The 12,371-nt window shown below is 45.7% G+C and overlaps 2 long non-coding RNA genes across 2 annotated transcripts in view; one reads left to right on the top strand and one right to left on the bottom strand.

Moving 5' to 3' along the window:
* The first annotated feature begins 374 nt into the window (after positions 1-374).
* LOC144163632 (uncharacterized) overlaps positions 375-12,371 on the top strand; it is a 32,152-nt gene continuing 20,155 nt past the window's right edge. The window contains exons 1-2 of the long non-coding RNA XR_013320957.1: positions 375-485; positions 2,473-2,574. This is a non-coding gene — a long non-coding RNA (uncharacterized LOC144163632). The remainder of the gene's footprint in view (positions 486-2,472; positions 2,575-12,371) is intronic.
* The window catches only part of LOC144163627 (uncharacterized), a 5,469-nt gene continuing 1,809 nt past the window's right edge, over positions 8,712-12,371 (bottom strand). Inside the window, exons 2-3 of the long non-coding RNA XR_013320956.1 lie at positions 10,881-10,965; positions 8,712-8,927 (exon numbers count right to left, since the gene is read on the bottom strand). This is a non-coding gene — a long non-coding RNA (uncharacterized LOC144163627). The remainder of the gene's footprint in view (positions 8,928-10,880; positions 10,966-12,371) is intronic.

Below are 12,371 nucleotides of genomic sequence, written 5' to 3'. Positions count from 1 at the left end.
TACGGCGAAGTTATGGGTGCTGGCGAGCGAGAACGAGATTGGATTGCGGAATGGAGCAGGGGATCTTCTGCAGTGTAAGTTTAGGTTTGTAAAAGACGCGTTCGCCATTTAACTGGCTTCTGCCTGTGCTATGGGCGCTTTGTGGCAAACGTTTCCGCAAACGGAGAGCAACGGAACCTCAGAGCGACGGCAATGTGGTACGCAGAAGCCAGGCCAAGCCGCCGCCGAACAGTAAAGCGCTCGAAACGCTATACGCGCGCGAAAATCGGTGGCGATGACGAAACCTCCAGAATATTCCAGTACACTCTAGATAAGAGGGAACGTGTTATCGTCGGCGCGCCCGTGCATGTCATCCTCTCTCTCTTTCGATCGGTGCGTTACACGTTTGCCGGCTCCTCACTCCGGTCCTGTCGCAGTTGTCGTCTGGGTGTGTTATTTCCGGTCGTCTGCTTCTGTGAAAGGATATTTTTTGTCCGTGCTGAGAGGTAAGCTAGGATGCGCTAATGGTGTGCCTTTAATATGGTTTGCAATAGACGCTAGTGTTTTCTTAATACCGAAACCTGGAATACAATGCATGTTCAGCGCAACATTCAACAACTCAACGGCGTGTATTGGTCAATGAAAATTTAGCAGTGCGTGGTCAATCATCGAACGGTTCACTGTTGTATCAATGGCTCATTTACGACACAGGTCCGTTCCGTCGTGCGGAAATATTGAGAGCCGCCGTAGCCTCGCGAGCAATGAATTCTCCGGGCGCCTCAGCACGCGGAAAGCGGTCCCACCTACGTACTCTTGAAACGCAAGGTATAAGGGAAGTGTCGTATTACAGTAATGACCGGTTGGAAGGCACAAACGTGCACTCGACATCCTGAATGCGAACATGTCGTATAGAAGTTAACCCCGTCTGATTCTTATGACAGTCCTGTAACTTTTGCAAATGGGGTCACGGCGTTTCGAACTCTACTCGGCTTCTCTGTCATGGGTTGCAAACTTTGACCTTAAGCAACAGTTGCTTAGAAACGGGATATTTTATTTCTCTTTACTTGCCTCTTGTTGCAACACCCTCGACATGTCCTTTTTTCGCGGTGTTTGTATAAAGGATACGCTGTATCTTCGCCCGGCGTACTCCGAATCGGTGCGCAGCGTTCTGCTTCTGTGCTGCATTTGTGGATACGGTCATTTTGGGCAGTCAATTTGCGAATCAGGTCGTCTCTCTAGCATTATTCAACTTTATAATCTTTTATTATTCAGGAAACTGTTTTCTGTAACACGCATGACAGCTATGTGATGAGAGAGTGGAGAGTCTGCACTGAATTGCAAAAAATGTCATACATAATAAATAACCGCGACTAATTCATACTGAATTACTCAGAGCCCGTTGTCGTCTTACAGCAAATCTGTCTGCCCACAAATTGCACCTAACATTTGTTTTAAGCAGAGTAATTTTGACCTGAGAGTGCAATGTAATACTTTTATTACTGACTATGTATCTACAATTGTTACAACGAAATATCGCGAACATGAATGGAATACCATTCCGACGATGGCTTCTTACATACCTTTCACATTGTGATAAGAGGATGTAGTTGTCCTAACATCGTTGTTACCAGCACCTGACTGTACAATTTTTCTTCTCAGTTCAGTGGTTCTGCCCAAAATATGGTACTTTGTTTTCTATTGCGTAATAATGCTGGATTTTATCTGGCATATTGACAATCCATTGCTAGTACTTAAAATGCAGTGTTATTTGGCTCAGTTTGTCTGACATTTTAGCTGGTTGTGTTTTATTCTTGTGTTAGCCAATAAGTAAAAGAAATTGGATATTTGTAAGGTTGAAGGTTTTTTGTTTATTTTGAAAACATATACACGATTAGTGAGAAATGAGTAAGTACAGTTGAGGTATCATGCCACTCGTAAAATGACCTCCTGTGTACGCGTGTAGAGGCAGATAAATCAAATAAATAAATCACTAAATAAATTATCAAAACAATTAAACCAAGAAATCTCGACAAGACCAGTGAAACTACGGCAAGAGATTTCCACAGAGAGTAGCCACCCACCTCCATTTGGGACGCCATAAAAAGGTTCTACGGCGAAGTTATGGGTGCCGGCGAGCGCGAACGAGATTGGATTGCGGAATGGAGAAGGGGATCTTCTGCAGTGTCAGTTTCGGTTTGAAAAAGACGCGTTCGCCATTTAACTGACTTCTGCCTGTGCTATGGGCGCTTTGTGGAAAACGTTTCCGCAAACTGAGAGCAACGGAACCTCAGAGCGACGGCAATGTGATACGCAGACAGCCAGGCCAAGCCGCCGCCGAACAGTAAAGTGCGCGAAACGCTATAGGCGCGCGATAATCGGTGGCGATGACGAAACGTCTAGAATATTCCAGTACACTCTAGATAAGAGGGAACGTCTTATCGTCGGCGCGCCCGTGCATGTCATCCTCTCTTTCTTTCGATCGGTGCGTTACAGGTTTGCCGGCTCCTCACTCCGGTCCTGTCGCAGTTGTCGTCTGGGTGTGTTATTTCCGGTCGTCTGCTTCTGTGAAAGGATATTTTTTGTCCGTGCTGAAAGGTAAGCTAGGATGCGCCAATGGCGTGCCTATAATATGGTTTGCAATAGACGCGAGTGTTTTCTTAATACCGAAACCTGGACTACAATGCATGTTCAGTGCAACATTCAACAACTCAACGGCGTGTATTGGTCAATGAAAATTTAGCAGTGCGTGGTCAATCATCGAACGGTTCACTTTTGTATCTCTGGCTCATTTACGACACAGGTCCGTTCCATCGTGCGGAAATATTGAGAGCCGCCGTAGCCTCGCGAGCAATGAATTCTCCGGGCGCCTCAGCACGCGGAAAGCGGTCCCACCTATGTACTCTTCAAACGCAAGGTATAAGGGAAGTGTCGTATTACAGTAATGACCGGTTGGAAGGCACAGACGAGCACTCGACATCCTGAATGCGAACATGTCGTATAGAAGTTAATCCCGTCTGATTCTTATTACACTCCTGTAACTTTTGCGAATGGGGTCACGGCGTTTCGAACTCTACTCGGCTTCCCTGTGATGGAGAGCAAACTTTTACCTTAAGCAACAGTTGCTTAGAAACGGAATATTTTGTTTCTCTTTACTTGCCTCTTGTTGCAATACCCTCGACATGTCCTTTTTTCGCGGTGTTTGTATAAAGGATACGCTGTATCTTCGCCCGGCGTACTCCGAATCGGTGCGCAGCGTTCTGCTTCTGTGCTGCATTTGTGGATACGGGTCATTTGGGCATTCAATTTGCGAATCAGGGCGTCTCTCTAGCATTAGTCATCTTTATATTCTTTTATTATTAAGGAAACTGTTTTCTGTAACACGCATGACAGCTACGTGATGAGAGAGTGGAGAGTCTGCACTGAATTGCAAAAAATTCCATACACAATAAATAACCGCGGCTAATTCATACTGAATAACTCAGAGGTCGTTGGCGTCTTACAGCAAATCTGTCTGCCCACAATTTGCACCTAACATTTGTTTTTAACAAAGTAATTTTGACCTGAGAGTGCAATGTAATAATTTTATTACTGCCTATGTATCTACAATTGTCACAACGAAATATCACGAACATGAATGAAATACCATTCCTACGATGGCTTCTTACATACCTTTCACATTGTGATAAGAGGATGTAGTTGTCCTAACATCGTTGTTACCAGCACCTGACTCTACAATTTTTCTTCTCAGTTCAGTGGTTCTGCCCAAAATATGGTACTTTGTTTTCTATTGCGAAGTAATGCTGGATTTTATGTGGCATATTGACAATTCATTGCTAGTACTTAAAATGCAGTGTTATTTGGCTTATGTTGTCTTTGACATTTTGGCTGGTTGTGTTTTATTCTTGTGTTAGCCAATAAGTAAAAGAAATTAGATATTTGTAAGGTTGAAGGTTTTTTGTTTATTTTGAAAACATATACAGGATTAGTGAGAAATGAGTAAGTACAGTTGAGGTATCACGCCACTCGGAAAATGACCTCCTGTGTACGCGTGTCGAGGCAGATAAATCAAATAAATAAATCACTAAATAAATTAATAAAAAACAATTAAACCAACAAATCTCGACAAGACCGGTGAAACTGCGACAAGAAATTTCCTCCACAGAGAGTAGCCACCCACCTCCATTTGAGGCGCCAAAAAAAGGTTCTACGGCGACGTTATGGGTGCTGGCGAGCGAGAACGAGATTGGATTGCGGAATGGAGCAGGGGATCTTCTGCAGTGTCAGTTTCGGTTTGAAAAAGACGCGTTCGCCATTTAACTGGCTTCTGCCTGTGCTATGGGCGCTTTGTGGCAAACGTTTCCGCAAACTGAGAGCAACGGAACCTCAGAGCGACGGCAATGTGGTACGCAGACAGCTAGGCCAAGCCGCCGCCGAACAGTAAAGCGCGCGAAACGCTATAGGCGCGGGATAATCGGTGGCGATGACGAAACCTCTAGAATATTCCAGTAGACTCTAGATAAGAGGGAACGTGTTATCGTCGGCGCGCCCGTGCATGTCATCCTCTCTCTCTATAGATCGGTGCGTTACAGCTTTGCCGGCTCCTCACTCCGATCCTGTCGCAGTTGTCGTCTGGGTGTGTTATTTGCAGCGTCTGCTTGTGTGAAACGATATTTTTTCTCCGTGATGAGAGGTAAGCTAGGTTGCGCTAAAGGCGGGCATTGAATGCGGTTCGTAATAGACGATAGTGTTTCCGTAATACAGATAGCTGGACTACAATGCATGTTCAGCACAACATTCAACAACTCAATGGCGTTTATTGGTCAATGAAATTTACCAGTGCGTTGTCAATTCCCGTACGGTTCACTGTTGTATCAATGGCTCATTTACCACACAGAATCTTTTCCGCCATGACGAAATATTGAGAGCCGCCGTAGCCCTGAGAGCAATGAATTCTCGGGGCGCCTCAGCACGCGGAAAGCGGTCCCACATACGTACTCTTGAAACGCAAGGTATAAGGGAAGTGTCGTATTACAGTAATGACCGGTTGAAAGGCACAAACGTGCACTCGACATCCTGACTGCGAACATGTCGTATAGACGTTAACCCCGTCTGATTCTTATGACACGCCTGTAACTTTTGCGAATGGGGTCACGGCGTTTTGAACTCTACTCGGCTTCTCTGTCACTGGGAACAAGAGTCTACTCGAACTGTTGTCGCACTGAAATAGATTGGGATGCCCGCAACAGCTTTACGTATTTTACTTACATTCGTTACGGTCATGCAATGCCACGCACCGGTGGACATGTTCTGGAGTATAGCCCAAGCAGTCCGAGTAAAAAGTGGTGGACAGGTTCAGTTCCAAAACACACCCAAACTTTTCAGGGCGGTGAATCCCTATTACTCCCTTCAATACGGCCTTTCATTGCCTATGCTCTCTACCCACCGAGTTTTTGGATTAAGGAACAAAACACTGAAACAAGTATAGCGCCTGGTTTATTGACGTTTAAAGTGTATGGGTTCCAATCCGCAAGCCGAAATAAATATTCTTTCTCAGATTTTCCATGATTTCAATTGAAAATATTTTCTTCGTTTCGAGAACTTAAACCCTAAGCGTATTAAAAAATACACGGCACGTATCTGTTAATTTGATGCATACTGTGTTCATTTGTTAGTTGCCGAAACCCCTTGAGCTCGCCCCAATGTTTGACCAGCAATTGCGAATTTTGACTATTCTTCAGCATTATGGGGTTGCCTTGCTGATGCGTGCTAAAGATGTTGTAAGGAAATGACGATTTGTTTTGCTTAGTTAGCCCAGCTGCTGAAACCAGGACGGGTTAACAGCAGGAGTTCTCTCTGCAAGTTTCGTTTTCCCCGTTGCGGAGGCGATTCACTCCTGTCCGAACCTATCTTAACCACTAGTCTTGTTGTTTTTTCTACTGGCTCGCAAACAAAGCCGTGTGTTCAGTTTTCACTGAAACCGTGCAGCACCGACTTTCGCACTGCACAGTGTAGCAGCCCGAAGTACTTGATGCTAGTCATGAATCATTTGTTATTGATCAGTAAGTTGAGAAAAGAGATGTCTGTACCTTGGTATTCTGGGTTCTGCCAAAGAAACTCATGGAACATTTTTTACGTTTTTTGGTCGTCTGTATTCTGTCTGAATGTATGTTAGTGAATTATTGTGCATGATGTATTTATTTACTACAATGTATATTTTCCCTCAAGCAAAAGTTACACTCTTTTTTGTGTAACTTTTGTGTACTCCGGCTGCGGTAGTCAGAGCGGATGGTAGCACACTGGCAACAGCAACATTTCAGACCGGCTCTACAAGTACAGCTAAAGAAGCGGCCATCGCATTAGAGGTGGTGCACGTCCCGACGTCCAATATTACCGTGCTCACCGACTCACAAACAGCCTGCCGACGGTTCGGAACGGGGAAAATCACCGCCCGTGCAGCTGCCATCCTCAAACAACGACTAGAACTGCCAGAGACCCGCATTGTATGAATTCCAGCCCATGCGTCCCAACTGGGAATGAGGTGGCGCATTCCACTGCCCGCCACCTTACCCACCGGGCATTCCCAGAAGAGGGAAAAGACGAATCACTTAGCCGCCTTCTGGTCCTGTATCCACTCTCACAGAACTACTCCGACCTCCTTAATCACTACAGAGCATCCAGCAGACCTCTACCACCCCCAAATCTATCCCTAGGTGTGGCCGACGCACACATTTGGCGATGACTCCAGACCGAGACTTACCACAACCACACCTTCCTCAATTGGAGTTCCCCAACCGCATACCCCCCCAACTGCCCATACTGCCCCGGCACCTTAAATACAACAACTCCTTTGGTATGGATGTGCCCTGGCAACCCCCCCCCCCAACCACACACCCATGAGAAGTGGGAGAGCTCGCTGCGCAGTGGCCAGCTCGCAGAGCAGGAGTTTCTTGTGTCGCGCGCCCGGGCCGCCGCGGCACAGCGTGGACTACCGGACTAGGATGTCCACCCACCACCTACGGTAGCGCTCCATGAGATAATAAAAAAAACGTTTTCCACTCCACTCTACACATTCGCTGATGATTACTTTTATGTGGTAAATACATAATCGCTTAACGTTTCATTTTCATCATCAGAACAACTATATCTGTTCTCAGCACTCCGGGAAAATTGTCTGACACTACCATCGCTGCGCGCACAAACACTAACACAGCGCGGAACGCCTGACCCTTTCCTTCTACGAAAGCTTTCCTTCGGTACCAGTCGCCAAAACGAGTCTGCGAAACAAACAACCAAAAATAAAACAGGACTCCCCTCTGCCTTTTTATCGCTTCCCGGAATTTCCTTTCTGTGCCTCCTTCTGTCTGGCGTGTGTCGCTGTTCTCGTGGTTCTGCCTTTTTCTTAATGACTAATCTCAAAATGGGCTCCGCGGTAGAAGCAAAGCGGTTGTTCGCAGCTGCCACCACATTTCAGGACCGTGTCCACACGTACCTTTGGGCGCGAAAGCTTAGACGCTGGGAGGGCAGTTTTCAGAGAAGCCCGCTTTTTTACCTGACCCCGGCAGCGAAGATCCGCAGAGGAATTTGCAGAACTTATACTTCCTTCGCTCAACGTTCATCTGGAAGCTTTTCCGACGGGCAGGATCCGAAGTTACAACCTGAGTTTGAGCGTAAATCAGTAGCTGCCTTTAATTTTACTTTTCCCATGTTTTTGGTATAACCTGCAACTAACCTTATTGAAAAAATACTTTCATATAACCGGCCGATCAACCTCATCATCGTTATCCAATCTGTGTGACAGATGTAGCTGGGTAAATCATGAGTATATAAATTTTGCGTCATAACTCATATTGAACTAGCGGAATAGGATTTAATGGTTGCTCGAAATATAGCTTTATGGGCTAACACTTTTATATTAGCGGCTGGTGGCTTGGAGCCTTATGTCACTATGTAGTTAGCTAAGGAAGCTTTTATGGATGCAGGCCTAGAGATTCTGCGCCAAACACTTTCCTAAAGACGGCTAAATGCTGCTTAATTGTGACACGTTTAAAAATGTAGTTATATATTGCTCTGTAGCCAGCTGCAGATGCTTTTGGGGCGGCCTCTCTTTAGCTTTGGGGCAAATTTGCTCCAATAGCTGCCAAAAGACAGTTGAATGGGTCCAAGTATGTAAACTTAGAGCTGGAAAATGGCCTATAGCCAGTCAAAGAAGCATTTATGGCTGTCTCTCTTTAGCTTGAGGACAAATTTTTTCTATTAGCTGGCAAAAAACAGTACAATGGTTTCAAGTCTGTAGACTTGAATCTAAACAATCGTCTATAGCCAGCCAAAAGAGCTTTGTCGCGTCTCCCTTATGAAAATGTCTATGTCCAGTCAAAAGACAGTCTGCGTCCCGAAGGAAACAGACTGCGTGCGTCCTGTGTGTTTCCTCTGTGTTGGAATTTCGCCACCGACTTTCTGCGTCTTCCAAGTGTCCCGTGTGTTTCCGTTCTCCATGCGTCCAGTCTATCCCCCAAAGGCAACACAGACACCATACGGCCTTTGTGTGTCCCCTATATGTCTTGAAGGCAACAGACCGCATTCGTCCCTTGTGTGTCCCCTGTATTGAAATTTCGCCACCGACTTTCTGCGTCCTCCAAGAATCCTTTATGTTTCCGTCCTTTACGTATCCCACAAGCTTCCACCTTTTGAGTGCCCTTTGCATGCTGTCAAATAACAGCGCCCAACAGCCAGCTGCATGTGGAAAATGTCAGCTAGCTCCACAGTCACTGTTTCATGCTGCAGTTGTTTCTGTAAGAGCAAGCTGACGAAAATCACATGAATCACATGACTCTTGCAAACCTGACTATTTTATTCAGGTTGGATCCATACGTGCTGCTGCCGCCTGCCACACCAGGTGTCTCCTCATCTTTACCCCTCACAGGACGGGATAGCCACTGCCACACTTGAACCTGAAATTACAAACGCATTGATCGCATATGAAGGGGTTTACGAACAGAAGCTTACGAACATCATATATGACATACTGTTACATAAGCAACACAACCCAGAACTAAGTACTGTTTAGATTCATGGCAGGCATTGATCAGTCGTCATCATGAGTAGTTGCTTGTGTCTACACGTTCTTTGGAACCTATAAAGGCAGCAGTTTTATTCTGCATTTCCTTTGAGACAGCACTTGCATTGTCTACTTTGTTTGTCTGTGCTTGCTTACAAAAAGCAAAATGTACATCACCATGAACTGACCAACCTCTAGGTTGGCTCCTCACTTTTTATATTTCTTTGTGTCGATGGGTAGCAGACACAGGAACAGAAATAAAAAACAACCCTAGAAAACCGTGTGGATAGCACACTTGCACCCATTATTGCACGCGTGCCACGTGGTCACTCATCCCAACAGATGTACAGTGCACGGAGTGACCCCCAAGCAGCGAAAGCTGGGTGTGGTCGCTCTGTACTTTGTGAAAATACAAGCTACTAGAAAGATTTGACAGATAGCACAAACAGTGCAGGTGCGCCAACTTTGCACCATGGCACGAATTTTTCAACGCACAACAGAAAACGCACCGGTATGTCAGTGACACCGTGGAGGAGAAATTTGAAGACAAATAAGGACATCAGTGACAGTGAAAGGGTTAAAACGGTCGAATACAGCAATTTAATTTCAGGGTTTATGCTTACCAGCAATGAGGAAAGCTACCGCAGTAACTTGAGCTGACTGCTCTGTAACGTGCACTCAAATGCTGAAAACACACAAGCGTTTTTGCATATGTTTGCACACAGAGCATTCATACTGTTTGGAAATAATGCAGGTTTTTCCTACTATCAACATCATAATATTATTGCCCCCAACCACGCCATTTGATTTGTTTACAAAATGTTTTGTTACAAGCACTGGCCACACCCTGCAATCTTATCCTTTTTTAAGGGAACCGTCTTTTTCCCCTTTTTCCTTTGTATGCTGCACCAGCAGTCTTGTTTGATATGGAAAGGGTGTTGCTTTGCGATCCCTATCCTAGCTTTTCCTGTTTTTTATTGAAAATGTTCTCGATCTAAATGAATGAGTGCAAAAGAAACCCTGCGGCATTCAATTCGCCAACGCTCATCCATGCACGTCCCTTTGCTGACTCCTTCGAGGTTTGTGTTTTTTTATGTTCACTGCGGAGCACAAGTTTGCTCCGATAATCTATATTTTTACAAAAACCCTGCATTATCCGTGGCTACATAACAATATTACAAACAAAGTCTGATACACAAACCAGAACCCCCCACAGCTCTTTCTTCAATTGCTGAGTACCCTTCTACAATTTGGACCATCATTATATTTGCTAGAGTAAATAGCTGTTCGGGGAGGGGGGAGGAGGGGGCTACGATGGCCAGTGAGACTCATTACACTACAAGAAACAAAGTGGCCAAAAGGCACGCAATACACCCTTTTCACTGCCAGGCACAAGTTGCATCTAGGGCATTGAAGTGAATTCACCTAAATTCTATTTCTGGGTGCATGGAATTGTTTCACTCATGTAATGTAATCCATATTATGACTTTTGAGTAGAAGTCTAAAGATCTAGTTCATCTGTAATAGGCAGTAGAAGAAAAATTCCCACACACTGTCTGTGGCCACCACGCAATTACCACAGTGAACAAGGGTGACAAAGTCGTTATTAATTAATTCATGGAGCAAGGACGCAGCCCTGATGCGACAAAAAAAATAAGAAAGGTACCAGGAAGTTTCTCATCCTCATCGGTTCCTTATTTTTTGTCCCATCTCTGCAATGTTCTTTTGTCTTAATATCACTAAGGTACCACAAGGATGCCAGAATGGTTTTCTATGTTTTCATGTTCTCTCAGCCTTCAAAATCGAGATTTTCATGCATTTAACAGCCGTAATGAACTCCACTTACAGGTCGTGCAGGATAGATAGAAACAGGAGGCAGCCAATTCTTCTGGTAGCTCACAACGTACATCCTCCATGTCAAACACCTGGCCCTGTAAAAAATGGAAGTTCAAGTAGTAAACAAGCCGTAAATATGAGGTATAATGCCGTGAAATACTCTCTCTGACAGGACATGGCAGAATTTCTTTTTTGTAGGTACAAAACAGGCACCTTCAGTTCTTTCAAGCTAAAAAACAAGTGGAGTGCTCACTGATTGAAACGCGACACTGCGAGCGTGTGGCCGCCAATACATGCAGCGCCGTCCATGGACTCCCGTGGAAGCTAGGTGTTACATTGTATACTGCGAGGATGAGAGCGTGTTGACCGTAGGCTTACTGCTTCCGGTTGCCAATGCGCGGGACTGTGGTTCCCCGTAGCGACAGCAGGGCGCTGCGAGCCTGGAGCGCTTGTAGCCAGGAGCGAGCCTCCAACCGTTAGGCCTGGAGCGAGCACGACGGTTGTAGCCCGACTGTGCGCGCAGCCGATTTCGCGACATAGTAAGCGCACGCTCTTGTTACGCGTGCCCTTCCGATGTGGTACAGTACTGTTCATGTAATGCACAGTCACGCTCATCAGAATAAAAGAAACTTCTGTACGCAGGAACACCAAACTTTATTCCAGGATGTAAACTAAAACAGGAAAGACACCTTTGCAGGCACGTTTGCGTGTGGTGCGGTGCATTAGTACTTCGTCGGCTCTCCTCTTTTTTTTTTAGTTTATATCATGGAATAAAGTTAGCTACTCCTTCGTGCAAATGCTCGTTTCATTCAGATAAGCGTGACTGTGCCTTACATGCAAATTATCTGTATCGCATCGGAACGGCACGCGTAACAACAGCGCGCGAGCACACGATGTCGCGACATAGGCTGCGCAGAACGCCAGGCCGCTACCACCGCCGCACAAACTCACTCCTGCGCTCTAGGCTTGCAGCGCACCGCTGTCGCTGCGGGGAACCACTGCCCCGCTTATTGGCAACCGGAAGCAGTAAGCTTATGGTCAAAAAACTCTCATCCTCGTGGTATACCACAATGCAACACCTAGCTTCCACAAGCGTCCACTGGTGGTGCTGCATGTAGCGCAGGCCACGGATTTCCACTGTGCAAGCATATTCTCTGATCCAGAGGGTGCGAAACGTGGTTACGGCTTTTAAAGGAGCCATGAAGAGAAAACACAAGTTTGGTTCATTCAAAGGATTGCGTTGCTAGAATCATGCTGACACCATTTTTAACGTAAGCTCCACTCAAATAAGCTACAAATTAGGAACAAAGGAAATGGCCATGCGACCCACTAGCTCATTTCCCGCAACAGAACCTATGTCATACCAGCCACCTCTGCAGTTGGCGGAGGGCGGCAACAGCAAACGCGAATTAGGCAGAGCCTATAAGCTTGCCGAACGAACTATTTGCGCTTAAATTTAGGGCACATTCTTTTTACAGTAGTAAGAATGGTACAGTAGTAA

Source organism: Haemaphysalis longicornis, unplaced genomic scaffold, assembly GCF_048455015.1.
Source record: "Haemaphysalis longicornis isolate Haplotype H1 unplaced genomic scaffold, Haemaphysalis longicornis Haplotype H1 scaffold_126, whole genome shotgun sequence".
NCBI classification, from domain to species: Eukaryota; Metazoa; Arthropoda; class Arachnida; order Ixodida; family Ixodidae; genus Haemaphysalis; species Haemaphysalis longicornis.
The sequence above is the reverse complement of the archived record's forward strand: the minus strand, read 5'-3'. Positions and strand labels throughout refer to the sequence as shown.